The 14,203-nt window shown below is 43.2% G+C and overlaps 1 protein-coding gene across 2 annotated transcripts in view; it reads right to left on the bottom strand.

Annotated features, from left to right (window-relative positions):
- Positions 1–14,203, bottom strand: part of LOC116256012 (uncharacterized) — a 121,747-nt gene that overhangs the window by 31,239 nt on the left and 76,305 nt on the right. The gene's annotated exons all lie outside the window — the stretch shown is intronic.

The following is a 14,203-nucleotide window of genomic DNA, read 5'->3' as shown; positions in this document are numbered from 1 at the left end:
TTGTTCTCGTGTGCACCCCGGGAAGCCGTGCTATCGGGTGACTGGGGCTTGTTTACACTGCGGAAGTATGGGACACTTCATCAAGGATTGCCCGTTGAAGAAAGAACGAGAATTGAAGAAGCCTGAAGCCGGTTCTTCTAGCGCACGACAGACGTCGGGACGTGTCTACGCTACTACTGTGGAGGAGCTCCAGGCACACGACCTCGTTGAAGGTACTTTACTTGTCAGTTCTCATTTTGCTAGAGTGTTATTTGATCCAGGAGCGACACATTCTTTTATATCTAGTCGATTTGCTACCTCACTCGAAGTGTCGGCTAGAAGAATGCCGTATGTTTTAAAAGTTGTTAGTCCGATGCATGCTCAAGAGTCGTGTCGTGAGTATCTTCCTGATGTGGACGTGGAAATCCATCAACTTCACCTACCTGCACAGTTGGTGATCCTCGGTCTCAATGAGTTTGATGTGATTTTGGGTATGGATTGGTTGTATGCGCATTATGCCATTATAGATTGCAGGAAGAAGCAGATACAGATGTTGACTAATGAGATGCAGCCTGTGGAATTTCGTGCTCGTAGGGCCAGTCGAACTGATAAGATATTGGTGTCTGCATTGAAGGCTAAGCGATGGATAGAAGGAGGAAGCGTTGCTTTCTTGGTCAATGTGTTGATCAATGAGGCTGAACGGATGATATTGCAGGATGTTGCCGTGGTGAGTGAGTATCCTGATGTGTTTCCTGAGGAATTGTCGAGTTTGCCTCCAACTCGAGAAGTGGAGTTCAAGATAGAGTTGTTACCAGGGACAACTCCTATTTCTAAGGCACCCTACCGTATGGCACCAGCAGAGTTAGAAGAGTTGAAGAAGCAACTGCAGGAGCTCTTAGATAAGGGCTTCATCCGACCTAGCGTGTCTCCTTGGGGAGCACCTGTACTGTTTGTGAAAAAGAAAGATGGGACTATGCGCTTGTGTATAGATTATCGTATGTTGAATCAAGTCACCATCAAGAATAAGTATCCGCTTCCAAGAATTGAAAACTTGTTTGATCAGCTTAAGAATGCAAAGGTTTTCTCTAAGATCGATCTGAGGACAGGCTACCATCAACTATTGATACGGGAGGAAGATGTTTCTAAGACTGCCTTTCGAACTAGGTATGGACATTATGAATTCAGGGTCATGCCTTTTGGGTTGACTAATGCTCCCGCAGCGTTCATGGACCTCATGAATCGGGTTTTCCAAGAGTTCTTGGATTGTTTTGTTATTGTGTTTGTTGATGATATTTTGGTGTATTCAGAGAGTGAGGCAGAGCACAGAGACCACTTGAGAAGTGTGTTAGGTCTTTTGCGCAAGCACAAGCTTTACGCCAAATACTCAAAATGTGAATTTTGGCTAGAGAAGGTAAACTTTCTGGGTCATGTGATCTCGAAGGATGGAGTATCTGTCGATCCGGCTAAGGTGTCAGCTGTTCAGGACTGGAGAACACCTTGCAGTGTAACTGAGGTTAGAAGCTTTTTGGGATTGGCAGGATACTATCGCAGGTTCATACAAGACTTTTCGAAAATAGCTACGCCCATGACTAAGCTATTGAGAAAAGGGATGAAGTTTGTGTGGAATGAAGATTGTGAGAAGAGTTTTCAAACTCTAAAGGACAAGCTTACTTCTGCCCCTATTCTGACGCTTCCATCAGGTCATTCCGGTTTTGTGGTGTACACTGATGCTTCGGGGATCGGTTATGGTTGTGTGTTGATGCAGCATGGCCGTGTAGTGGCTTATGCATCAAGACAGTTGAAGACCCATGAGCAGCACTATCCCACTCATGATTTGGAATTGGGAGCAGTCGTGTTCGCATTGAAGATGTGGAGACACTATCTTTATGGTGCAACATTTGAGGTGTTTACAGATCACAAGTCCCTGAACCTGAAGTATATATCCTCACAAAGGGATCTCAACTTGAGGCAAAGAAGATGGATGGAATATTTAAAGGATTATGATTTCACCATATCGTATCATCCAGGCAAGGCGAATGTGGTGGCAGATGCGTTGAGCAGGCATGCCAAGGCGACAATGTGCAGTATGTTGACTCGTTCTTGGACATTATTGCAAGATGTGATAGCTTGGCAGCCTTGCATTTGTGATGAGCACAAGGCAACGATGACGGCCTTGATTCGGCGTCCTTTGATGGAAGAACTTGTAATGAAACAAAAGGAAGATCCAGAGTTTGCTAAGAACATGGAAGCAAGCCAGAAGAACGATTCTCTTTGGCATCAAGATGAAGATGGTTCATTGCGTTTTCGACAGAAATTATGGGTTCCTAGAGATGAAGGGGTGAAGCGTCTGTTGCTTGATGAAGCTCACAAATCTAAGTTTTCTATTCACCCGGGCAGTACAAAGATGTTTCAAGATTTGAGAAGAAATTTTTGGTGGCCTGGAATGAAGAGTGAAATTGCAGAATATGTGGCAAAGTGCTTGATTTGCCAACAGGTAAAAGCAGAGCATCAGCGGCCAGGAGGCTTGTTGCAAACAATCGATATTCCAGTGTGGAAATGGGAAGACATTACGATGGATTTTGTGGTTGGGTTACCTCGTACCAAAAGACAACAGAATGCCATATGGGTGATTGTTGATCGACTTACGAAGTCCGCCCACTTTCTGCCAATCAGAATCAGTCAATCATTAGAAAGTCTCGCAGAGTTGTATATTGGCGAGATAGTGAGATTGCATGGAGTGCCAAAGTCTATCATTTCGGATCGAGATCCGCGTTTTACCTCTAGGTTTTGGGGGCAATTACAGAGGGCTTTGGGTACCAAGCTTAAGATGAGCACAACTTTTCATCCCCAAACTGATGGGCAATCAGAGAGGACTATTCAGACCTTAGAAGACATGTTGCGTGCATGTGTCTTAGAGTGGAAAGGAGAATGGGACAAACATGTGAAACTGGCAGAATTTGCTTACAATAACAGTTACCACTCTAGTATTGGGATGACACCTTTTGAGGCTTTGTATGGAAGACCGTGCAGATCGCCAACTTGTTGGGCCGAATTGGGTGATGGTAAGATCGAAAGCCCTTTAGTTTTGCAACACTACACCGACCAAGTGGAATTGATAAGAAAGAAGTTGTTGACTGCTCAGAGTAGACAGAAAAGTTATGCTGACATTCGTCGTAGAGAATTGGCTTTTGAGGTGGGTGATCATGTGTTTTTAAAGATTTCTCCTACTAAGGGTGTTTTTCGCTTTGGTGCGAAGGGAAAATTGAGCCCGAGGTTTGTAGGACCTTTTGAGATATTAGAGAAGATTGGAGAGGTGGCATACAGATTGGCGTTACCACCAGATTTGAGTCATGTTCATGACGTTTTCCATGTTTCCATGCTTCGAAAATACGTACCCGACCCGACACATGTGATTGATTTTCAAGGTATTCTAGTACAAGATGATTTGACAATGGAAGAACAGCCCATTAGAATTGTGGATCATCGAGAGCAAGTGCTTCGCACCAAGAGGATTCCTTTAGTGAAAGTGGAATGGCAGTACCATGGGTTGAAGGAGAGTACATGGGAGCATGAGGAGGACATGCGGAAGAGATATCCGCACTTGTTCTTGCATTGAGGTATGAGCTAAATTTCGAGGACGAAATTTTCTTTTTAGGAGGGTAGGATGTAATGCTCGTTGGTTCGACGGGTCGGGTCGAGCTAGGGTCCAGACCCGGAACCGACCCCCACTCGCGTAAGGGCCCGACGCGAGGCCCTTCTCCCTCGCCTTTCCCTTCCTTCTTCGTTGTCTCCGGTGGTCTCCTGTGGCAGCGCAGAGGGAGGAGAGTGACGGTCGGGTGGTGGTGGCTGGAACGGCGACGGCGACGGAGGTGGCAGCGGCGGCGGCTGGGTAAACCCTCTCTCTCTCGTGCGATTTTTCTTGCTCTGCCACTCATGCCCTTTTGTCTGTTTTGCTCTCTGCCGCACGTCCCCTCTTCTTCTCTCTCGCCATTTTCTTTCCCCTCTTTCCGCTGGTTCTCTACCGCTCGACCCTCTTCTCACTCACCCGCACTCCCCCGCCTGCTCTTTCTCTCTCTTCTCACCCCACGGCTGTTTTCCCCCTTGACCGAACCCTTCCTCTCTCTGTCTCTCCTCTCTGTCAGCGTCCCTTTTCTTTGTTTATTTCAGTTTTTTTTTTCCCCACTACTACCGTGGGTCTTTCTTAGCAACAGAGTTTGTGTTAAACTTTTTGGGCGTTTGGGGTTGGTTTGCAGTTTAGGGGACGTTTTTCCCCTCTTACCTGCTAGTAGGGTGTGTAGTGAGCAGCGACAGCAAGCAATCTCGAGCATTGGCACTTGATCGGACGTGTGAAGTGGTTGCTAGAAGGGTTGTAGCAGTTTGGACGCTTGTTTGGGGTGAGCAATACCTAATCAAGCTCAAAATGATGAGTATTTATCTTTTAGAGTGTTCCGAGAGAGAGAGAGAGGCAGCAAAAAGTCTCATACATTACGTGACCCTAATCTCTATTAAGAGATTAGGGTTAGGGAAAATTACAAGAGAAGTCCACTAAAAGTAACAAAATATTTAAAGAGACCTTCCCTAACTTCCTAATATTTCAGAAAACCCCTTTTTTTGTATCTTTAACACTCCCCCTCAAGCTGGAGCATATATGTCAATCATGCTCAGCTTGTTACAACATCTCAGGAAATCGCCTATGGGAAGAGCTTTAGTGAGAATATCTGCTGCCTGATCTTCTGAGGAGACATGAATAGTGCTAACAATTCCTCCTTGAACTAAGTCCCGAATATAGTGGCAATCCACTTCAATGTGTTTAGTCCGCTCATGGAAGACAGGATTGTTAGCGATATATGTAGCTGCCTTGTTGTCACAATACATCTTCATTGGGAGATTCACTGAGACATCCAACTCTACAAGTAGTGATCTAACCCACGACATTTCAGCCACAGTTTAAGCCATAGCCCTATATTCTGACTCAGCACTAGAACGAGCCACAACATTCTGCTTCTTGCTCCTCCAGGAAATAAGATTACCGCCCACAAAGACACAAAACCCGGTAGTAGACTTCCTATCATCTACAGATCCAGCATAATCAGCATCACTATACGCCTCGATGTCAACACATTCTCCTTTCTTGAACCATAGCCCCTTTCCCGGGGCTGATTTCAAGTATCTTACAATCATTAGAGCTGCATCCCAGTGAACTTTTTGGGGTTTTTCCATGAATTGGCTCAACTTATTCACAGCAAAGCTAATGTCGGGACGAGTGACAGTCAAATATAACAGTTTCCCTATCAGAGATCTGTAAGATCTAGAGTCAAACGGCTCTGAGTCATCATCATGTATATGAATGCGAGGATTCATGGGAAGTGTGGCAGGTTTAGCCCCCAATAGTCCTGTTTCCTGTAGAAGATCAAGAGCATATTTCCTTTGAGACACTACAACACCTTTATTACTACGAGCCACCTCAATACCAAGAAAATAACGAAGTTGTCCAAGGTCTTTCGTAACAAAGTGTTGCTGTAAAAACTCCTTTGTTTGAGCTATCTCTTGATCATTTTCCCCTGTAAGAACAATATCATCCACGTAGACAATCAATATCACAAGTCCTGCTGAGCCTCGCTTGATAAACAATGAGTGATCAAGTTGGGATCGGCTAAATCCACACTTAGATAACACTTCAGTAAGCTTTTGGAACCATGCACGGGGACTCTGTTTGAGTCCATAAATAGCCTTCTTTAACTTGCATACCTTGGAACACTCCCCTTGTCGCTCAAAACCAGGTGGTTGCTGCATATAAACAATTTCAGAAAGGTCTCCATACAGAAAGGCATTTTTGACATCCAATTGAAAAAGAGGCCACTCTCGTTGGACAGCAAGAGAGATAATCAAGCGAATAGTGCCCAACCGGGCCACAGGCGAAAAGGTCTCAAAGAAGTCAACACCATAAGTCTGAGTATAACCTTTTGCGACAAGACGGGCCTTGAACCTTTCAACTGACCCATCAGAATGATACTTGATGGTGAATACCCATCGTGAGCCAACCACATCACAGCGTGTTGGGGGGTCTACCAAATCCCAAGTCTCCCGAGAAAGAAGAGCATCCATTTCCTCCTGCATAGCTTGTCGCCAACGTGGATCTAACAGGGCGTGATGGTGCGAGGACGGGATAACATGACTAGATAAAGCTTGATCAAACTGTACTAAGTGTGTACTCAGATGAGCAGTAGAGACAGAATTAGATATAGGATGTAAGGTACACTGTCGCTTGCCCTTGCGAATAGCAATAGGGAGATCTGCTGCAGAATAGTCATCACTTAAACCTGAGTCAGTCTTATCAGTAGAGCTTACCTCTTGAGACGATGCTGGTGGACGGTTGAGAGAGGGACCTAGACGACGAGTGTAAACCAACGAAGGCTCAAGAAAACGTTCATGTGACCTAGGTTGAGATGATGGAAATGACTCAAGTGACACTGGTGGAATAGGAAGAGGTATAGGTGCATGCATCTCAGATGAAGAGGGACTTGACGGAGGGAAATAAGGACGAGACTCAAAGAAGGTAACATCCGCACTGATAATGTCTTTCTTGGTCACGGGATCAAAGCATTTGTATCCCTTTTGATTAGCTGAATAGCCAATAAAGATACATTTGATAGCTTGGGCAGCCAGTTTGCTTTTGTTCGGGCCTAGGATATGTGCGAAGCAAGTGCATCCAAAAACTTTGGGAGGTAAATGAAATAATGAACGCCCTGGATATAGAATTTGAATTGGAATACGGTCTTGAATGGAGGAAGAGGGTAATCTATTAATGAGGTAACACGCAGTAAGGATAGCATCACCCCAAAAATAGGCAGGCATGTGAGAATGTAACATGAGGGTACGAGCTACGTTTAGGAGTTGCCGATGTTTGCGTTCGGCTACACCATTCTGTTGGGACGTATGTGGACAAGTATATTGAGGTCGAATTCCATGGTCGGCATAAAACTGAAGTAGAATGGAAGACTTGAATTCAAGAGCATTATCAGTGCGAATATTTTTGACAATGAATCCAAACTGAGTTTTTATTTCCTTGATAAATTTTTGAAGAATACATATGACTTCAGATCTTTCCCTTAACAAGAAAACCCAACTGACTCTAGTAAAATCATCAACTAGAACAAGATAATATCGAAAACATGATCGAAAAGGAACCCGACTAGGACCCCATACATCCACATGAATGAGATCAAAAGGACTCTGACTCGATGGACTCTGACTCGAAGGAAAGCTGCTCCGTGTATGCTTGCCCAACTGGCAGGCATCACATAAGGACTCTGATGCAGGAATGTCTGGAAACATGCGACGAAGTTTTGGTACGGAAGGATGACCCAATCTGAGATGCCATTGGAAGGGAGAAGGCTTGGAAGGGACTGAAGATGCAGCAACATCAACTGGGATTGACAAAAAATAAAGGCCCTCACGCTCATGGCCGCCACCAATCATCTTCCCAGTTGGTAAGTCCTGAAAAGAACAAGAGTCAGATTCAAAAATGACTTTACATTGTAAGTCGATAGCTAGCTGCTTCACAGATATCAAATTAACAGGAAACTGAGGTGCATATAGCACATGTGTAATAGTGCCTAAATGTGGAAGATAAACATCACCGCTACCCAAAACAGGGGACAACTTGCCATCAGCCAGCTTAACATACTGTGGTGTAGAAAATCTGACAAATGATGAAAAATTTTGTGGTTGATTACAACAATGTCTAGAAGCGCCCGAGTCTATCATCCATGTCATACCTGGATCAGCAGTAGGAGCACCAACAGAGAATGCTGAATCTACAACAGCAGCATTGGTAGATGTAGAGGCAGATGTAGAGCCAGACCTCTGAGCAAGAGCACGATCATATTCATCCTTACTTAGGTTAAGAGAATATGACATAGATATAGAAGGATCAGTAGAAGACTCAACCATAGATATTGTTGCCTTTGAATGAGTTGCCTGGGATGAAGAAGGACCTCTGCTTGTGGTGATTCTACCTCCACCACGTCCAGAGGAAACATTAGACCTGAGGTGAGGATGTTTGTCCCAACAACGGTCCTCTAGATGACCAATTTTGCCACAATAAGAGCACTGAAATCTGCCACGTCCAGCACCACGGCCTGTACCACGCCCCCTAGTGCCTCCAAAAGAACTGGGGCCCCGTCCTCCTGATATCACAAGTGCAGAGACTGGTATGTCATGCGTAGTCTGAGAAAGAGTGGCTGCAAAGCGACTCAGCCTATTATACGTGTCTGCTAAATCTGGAAGTTCACTGCCTGTTAGAATTTGAGACTTTGCCACAGAGTATTCTGAAGATAGGCCAGATAAGAACTTTGCCACCATACCAGTCTCAACGTGTGATGCATAACAATGCTGGCAAGGTGGGCGAAGAGCCTTTAACCGTTCATATGCAGCAGTCAAAGTAGCAAAATATTGAGATAGGTCCTGATCCCCTTGTCGAATGTTGCATAACTCCTCTTCTAGTTGTAGGATCTTGATTACATTAGTGGCATGCGAGTATGTCTTTCTCAAGAAAGACCACATATCCTTGGCCTTGGTATAATATGCAATAGTTGGGGCTATATGAGACTCCACACTATTCATAATCCAAGACATAACAATATAATTATCTTCATCCCACGCAGCATATATTCCTTTTTTCTCAATAGGTTCATCCTCCTCAAGAATATATTTCTTCCTATGACCAGCCACCGACATTATGAATACCCTAGACCATATTTCATAATTTGAGCCATTAAGTTTCATCGTGGTTCCATAAGAGAATGAATTCCCAGCCATCTTGTAGTCAGTAGACCCTTCAGATTTACTGTTTTCAGCCATAGTAAATAAAGAAGACCAGATTGACGCAAACGTGTAAAGAAGGAGGGCTAGGAAATTACTGTCACTTCAGATCTGATTTAGCCGATGACAAAAAACAAGAATGAACTCCCAACGACTGAAGACTGTTGCTCCCAACGACTGAAGACTGCTGCCACTTATAACAGCAGCTAGTTCTCATAAAACTTCCTGTCCACGTGTCAAAGAAATCCACGAAATCAAACAAAAACTTGTACTAAGGATCAGCAACAGTCCTCACGCAGCCTTTCTTTACTGAATTTGTATCCACGATCTATAGAAAAAATCTGATCATATTCAAAAACCTGAATTTATAAGCAGCACATAGACTCCACAAAGCATCCACAACACCTCACGCAGCTTGACTTTACCGAAACTGTATTTACGATCATCACAAACCACAGCGTCACACGTCACGCTGCATCCACAATAGTCTCTTCATACGACCAATATGAGGATCTGATCACGCCTTCCACATAGGCGTGATCAGGTCCTCCTTCTCACGGCACGCCCAACCCCTATTCCCTCACTGTCTCCTTATTGGGTGATAAGAGGGAATAAGGAGTAGCGGTGACAAGGGAGAGAACGAGAGAAAAGGAACGAACTCACTTGGCTGTTCGTCGGAGAAGATGGTGATCGCCGGAGAAGGTCACCGGAAAGTGCACTCTGCCGTCGACGCCCACACCCGCTCTGATACCATGTTACGAGAGAGAGAGAGAGGCAGCAAAAAGTCTCATACATTACGTGACCCTAATCTCTATTAAGAGATTAGGGTTAGGGAAAATTACAAGAGAAGTCCACTAAAAGTAACAAAATATTTAAAGAGACCTTCCCTAACTTCCTAATATTTCAGAAAACCCCTTTTTTTGTATCTTTAACATAGAGCATGTATAATTATGGTTCGAGCATGCTAGAGCTTAGAATTGATGATTTTGGGACGCATGTTAGTAATTTTGTTTTTGGGGGAAACTTAGGATTTGCGTTGGAAAGTGATGATTCATGTACTTAATGATCGTTTTAGCATGATGGATTAATTTTCGAAGCTTTAGGGAAGCATGGTAGAGATTGTGAGGTTGTGGGGAAGATTTAGAACCGTCTTAGGGAGTGTAGCGCAGACTTCGGTAAACAGGTGTATCATGAAGTTATTTAGGGATATATGCGTATTGGGATGTGACTTGAGGTTGATGCCTTACTTAAAGAACGTTATTGAGAAAGGAATTAGTGATGGTTTGATTGATGGTTGAAGGCTTTGATTATTCGAGGCGACGTCAAGACGTAAAGGAGGAGGCCTATTGGAGAGCTTGTTGGTCGACACTACCTGTCGATACCCTCTTGAGACGATGACACGTGCCTCAAGGATTTTATTTTTGTATCTGTTCGTTTTTTTGTTTGATTGGTGTAGGTATCTAGTAGAAACCTTATTCTTGTTTATGTTTGCAGGTGCACCGGGCTCATCCTGTCGACCTTGAGTTCGAAGCTTGAGGCATTTTGAAGAATTTGGTGAGCGCGCCACAGGTATGGCGACATTCCAGGCAAATTCCTGCCTGGGGCAATTGTGTGATTGGGTGCTCCTAGGATCAAGGGATCCTAGGATTGTGATGTTAATTGATTGACTGTTTTGTGATTGAGTATGTGTATGTTGCTTACATGATATGAATGGATTAGAAAGATTATTAGTCATTCGTTTTAAAAATGTTACGCATTGGCATGTGCATGCTAGAATTGATATCTGTTTAGGACAGATGAGGCGGGGTATCGAGTCGAGTGTCTCCTCGACCCCAATTGTGCATTAGAAAGCATCATAGAATGATAACTGCATAGGACAGCTACGAGCCAACCGCAGATCGAGACTACTCTTTGTGGATTGGCTATGTTTTTCAAAGAGGTGATTGACATGACTGATGTGATGATTGATATAAATGTGTATGTTGTTGCATATGCATTGCCATGGGCAATGATGCAAATGGATGTTTGGAGGGTAGTTGTACCCGTATGGTATGACGGCTAGCAATGACTGTTACTGTATGTATAGACCTCATGTGGAGGTAATCGGAGGTGTGGGTGCACTCGGGAAGTGTACTAACCTCGTGTGCTAGCCAGTCTTCTTGTGAATGTGTAACTATAATGATAAGAATGAATAACTAAGAGATGAGAGGCCAGTGGGATGTGGCTATGTGTTTGGGAGACGTCCCCCTTGATTGCCACTGGTCTCGCCTGTCAGAGCGCAGGCGGTGCAAGGCCCCAGGGTTCTGTTGTGTGTTGTGCTTGGAGCGTTGGGCTCCTGCCTTCCCAACCTGGGTGTCCTAGGGAAGGCTGAGTATCTCACCTTGGACTTCACACATCCAGGGATGAGTGCTCTACCGCTGCAGCGGGTGAAATGGATCCATACTGTTATGGGCCACCACGGGGGTTGTCTCTCGGCTGTAGGCCGCCCGCGGTGTGCACGTGCCTGTGTTGCACCCACAGGAACTGTTAATGCACTAAAGTTAATGAAAATGCAATGTGTTTGACAGAATGCATGTGACTGACGTATATGTGATTGATATGAATGCAAGTGTTATGTTTAAGCATGCTTCGCATGTGACTGATGTTGTGTTAGTGTGGCCATCAAGTGGCTTTTACGTGTCGCACTCAGACGCGACATGACGATAGATGGGTTGATATTTGTCCCTTTAATTGAGCCTTACTTGAGAGGGTTTGGCATTTTTCCTGGCTTGTTGCCATACTGCGAAGGCTGAGCCTTCAGTTGTTTTCTTTTTCAGGTTTTGGCGGACCCGGGGCAACAGGTTGAGCGGATGGCTTCACTCACGTCCTACTGGGGTGGTTTTGGGATTGTCGTTTGTAGTGCCGGCGCGTCATGTTTTGGTTTTATTGATGTCTTCCTTTTGTTAGGCATCAATGTTATTGATTTTGGGGCATTTTGGTCATGCACATAGATGTGAATTTGTATGAAACAAAATGGTTATATTAATGAAAGTTCGCCCCATTGTTTTGAATTGCTTGGCTCATCGTCAATTTGAATTGTTTGGTAGTCACATCTCGATGCTTTATGTTTTGAGAAAAAAAAAAAAAAATAGTTTGAGGGTTAAAAAGGTCGGGGCGTGACACAGACTCTGGTCGCCCTGTTGCAAATTAAGTAATTCCTCTTCAACCTGCAATATCTTGCAACATTCTTGTCATTCGAGTAGGTTTGTTTCAGAAAATCCCACATGTGTTTGGCAGAGGTATAGAATGCAATAGTAGAAGTAATATGTGGTTGCACGCTATTAATGATCCAAGACATGACAATATTGTTATCTTCCTTCCACGAAATACATTTCCCACTCTTTTCCACAGGCTCATCTTCTTCGATAACATGCTCCTTCCGATGTCCAATCACACACATCATAAACACACGAGACCAAATCTCGTAGTTGGATCCATCTAACTTTACAATAGACCCATAGGAGAATAGATTTCCTCCTCTTTTAATCTCATGAGAAAAATCAGTTTTATGATTTTCAGCCATTGCAAATCAGCCCACAAATGATCACCCACCACCAGCAAGCGAGAATATATATATATATATATATATATATATATAGACTGCGACTGATCAGCAATAAGCTAATAACATATGTCCAACACCACACGGCAATGTTAGATACAAAAACACTTTTCCCAAACAGCTTCTGAACACTCCACGATAACAGATTGCTGTCCAACTGTTGACAGCAACACTACGGCAGAAAACAACAACCTAACAATAGAGAAAATCCCATGATAGACTGCTGTCCAACACTCCCACGACAGATAAAATCCAGCAACACAAATAGAATGCTGACAGATAAGATCCAGCAACACAAATAGAAGACTGCTGTCCAACAGCCCCACGACAGAGAAAATCCAGCAATCCAACAGCAAGAAAAAAATTCCACTGCTTGCACTGTCTTTAGCAACCAACAACTTATATATTTATGCATCTAACGCTGTTGTACCACAGATTATTTGCCACTAATCATGAATAGCGACAGGAAAAAGAACATTCAACATAAATACCGCAGACTCCCACCCAGCTGCGATAAAAAAGATATATTTAGACATCCATAGCAGGAGTCTATTCACGCGGATTTCATAGCGTGAATAGACTCCTCCACACGGTTCAGTTGCTGAAAGACAGTCAACTGGAACTGAACGTGTGTAGCAGGAGTAGCAGCCGTAATTGGAGAAAGAAAAACCTTAATCATTCACCAACCCTAATCTCCATTATAAAGAGTTTAGGGTAGAAAGGAGATTTACAGATTACATCAAACTGAAATAAAGGAAATATTAAAGAGATCTTATAACTCTTTAATATTACAAAGAGCTACCTAGAAACATAAAATCTTCTAATTCAACAGACATATTATCTAATTTTATATTATTTCTGTCAAACGAATGATAGAACTGACATGGAATGATTGGATAGTTGAACCCTTTTTTTTAGGGAGTAATAAACCAACCTTTTTCCCATTCAAATTTATTATTTTGTAACAATGGTCTCGTGTATCAAATGTGTTACCCCATGCATGGATGATCTGTACATTTTACAAAAACAATAACTCTCCAAGGCATTTTTGTTATTTATACACAAGCTTGGGAAACTGAAAGTTTGCTTAAATTCCACCATGTACCATCAATCATGTGAACACCGTTGTTGAAAAAAAACTAAATACTGTCCCCACAAGATCTAGGCTCTATAAATAGAATTAATCATGTCCAGAGAATGCCTGCAAATCATCATCTGAGTTATTCCGTGCCAGACACAAATCGAAATTCAGGATTCTTCTACGAATGTTCCCTTGTTTGAATAATGCGTAAATTGGTGTGCTTTCTAACAAATAAATGATCGTATGAAATGGTTGGTTGATTTTAATTATTGTGTGATGGCATAAGCATGTTAGAGATGTAACTATTTAAGACAACATTAGATTGAACATCAAGTTGCGTACCTCCTTGACCTTTATTGCGCATAAGTGAGTATCCTAACATGATAATTGTTTAGGACAACTATGAGCAAACTACGGATCGAGACTACTCTTTATACATCGGCTAAAGTTTTGTATGGATTGATTGATATGAAATTTTTTTTTCCTTGTGATTACAAAATGATGTGTTTGAATGAATTAAATGGTTAAATGTACCCTTTGAGTGTTGTTCAACTAGCCCCAAAAGCACTGATTAGTTGGGTGACCTTCTTACGAAAGCGGATTGGAGTTGGGGTGCACTCACGAAGTGAGCCAACCTTGTGTTCTAGCCAATCATAATGTGTATGTTTATCCATATCGTGAATTTAAAAAATGTTAAATTGATTTGAGGCCAATTGCAC

Source organism: Nymphaea colorata, chromosome 6 (assembly GCF_008831285.2).
Source record: "Nymphaea colorata isolate Beijing-Zhang1983 chromosome 6, ASM883128v2, whole genome shotgun sequence".
Taxonomy (NCBI): domain Eukaryota; kingdom Viridiplantae; phylum Streptophyta; class Magnoliopsida; order Nymphaeales; family Nymphaeaceae; genus Nymphaea; species Nymphaea colorata.
The sequence above is the reverse complement of the archived record's forward strand: the minus strand, read 5'-3'. Positions and strand labels throughout refer to the sequence as shown.